Below are 1,984 nucleotides of genomic sequence, written 5' to 3'. Positions count from 1 at the left end.
ACGGAGTATTGGTTCCAGGAAATACACAATATAGATACCAAAATCCATTCGTTCTCAGTTCCTTACATAAAATAATATTTTTAGCATTTGGTATTTGCACATAACCTGCACATATTCCCCCATATACCTCAAATTATCTCTAAATTACTTATAATGATATTTTTTACTTATAATGATACAATTTAAATGCTATGTAAATTGGTTGTTATAATATATTGTTTAGAGAATAATGCCAAGAAAAAAGTCTGTACATGTTCAGCACATATAAATTTTTTAAAGTATTTTTGATCTGCAATTGGTTGATTCCACAGATATGCAACCTACAAATAAGGAAGACTGACTAATTCCAACATCCCTGCCATAGCTAAGTCTGGTTTTGATGCTTCTTTCACTTCAAAGTGTGTGTTTTGCCTTTTAGTTTGCCTTGTAATTTTCTCTTGATCGTCAGACATGATGTTCTGGGTAAAAGGAAGTGTTGTAACTAGGCCTTTAATAGTAATGTGGTGTGGAGAAGGGAGGAAGAGGAAGTGTACTATAGTCCTATGATTAGGTCTTAGTCCTTAAATGAGCCTGTGCCTCTGGACTGTGACCCTCACATGTGCTTCTCATTTCCTCCTCTACTTAGGTGGAACAGGTTTCTAGAGTGAACTAGAGTTGTGTGTTTCCCTTCTCTCAGGTCAATTAGGCTTTGACAAAACCCCAGTTAAATAGTTTCTCCTCAGGCAGAACTTGTTAAGAAGAACAGAATGCTCTTGTCTATTTCAAAAGGGTCCCTTCCCCCTCCTCCTGATGGAAGCACAAGGAGGTTTTTCTTTCATTTTCACTGTGAGTAGAATGCCAAGAGATTGAATTCTCAAAGGTGTGGGACCCCATAAAACTGAGTTTCCTGGAATGTTAAATTTCTCAGTCTTGTCCACTTTAAGTCCAGCAATTTGTCAATTACAATTCATGTTTTTTTTTTCCTTTGGTGATGATTCACTGGAGGTTACGGCTCTGTACATTGTGATTCTCTCTATTTGCCTTTCCATCTCTCCATTTTGTGGGGCACAATTTTCCTAGTGACCTCACTTTTCTTATGAGGCTAAGAATAGATATTGATCTTTCAGTTTGTTCTGTTTTTTCACTTGTTAGGATGGAGTGGCAATTTTTAAGCTCTTTACATGACAGACTATAACACAAAAATCTCCAGTTATTTTAACAGAGAAAACTTAATACAAAGAATGGCTAACTAGGTTCGGAAGAGCTGAAAAGGCAAAAAGAAAACTCTAAGGTATCAAAGAGATAACAAGTGAAAAACTCAGTTCCTACCCCCAGAACTTGGAAAATAAAAGAAAGAGGTTGAAATTGCTAAAACCTACCAGCCTAGAGGACAAATCCAGTGGAGCTAAGATCCTCTGAGGAGAAGCACCTCTAAGAGACACTGAGCACTACAGCTGATGGCCCAGGTTAGGCAGAGAGAAGTGTTGCGTTTGACTGATTCTGCAAATAAAGCAAAAACTGCTAATAGGAATAACCTGCTACTACCAGAATGCGCTTACCCTGACAAGGTGAAGAGGCATTGCTGGGGTAATGCTGGAAGGCCCAGGAAGCTAACAGTTTCCAGCCTTCCTGTAGCACCACCTTCTGGCAGAGACTACCAGGGAGCAGCTGGCAAAGGAGTAAGGTGATTGCATTGTAGAGTCCCAGGGCCAGAGCCAAGTATAGAAAAACTGATCTGAAGCTGGAAGAAAATAATTTAGTGATTGACATAGTTGGTTACTTTGAAATTACTAGAGACAATACTGAGTTTTTGGTCAGTAACACATAATCAGTATTTTCTAAAATTTTCCTTTGAGCAACATAAACACTCCTTTATTTATTCTTTTCCACATCAGAATTCCTATACCTATAGGTGTGCTTATAAACCCAGTAACTATTGTGCCCCACCATAATACACAGCAGGTGTCTACTTATCACATTCCATCACACACCCAATAATTCTGTC

This window comes from Marmota flaviventris, chromosome 9 (genome assembly GCF_047511675.1).
Source record: "Marmota flaviventris isolate mMarFla1 chromosome 9, mMarFla1.hap1, whole genome shotgun sequence".
NCBI lineage: Eukaryota > Metazoa > Chordata > Mammalia > Rodentia > Sciuridae > Marmota > Marmota flaviventris.
The sequence above is the reverse complement of the archived record's forward strand: the minus strand, read 5'-3'. Positions refer to the sequence as shown.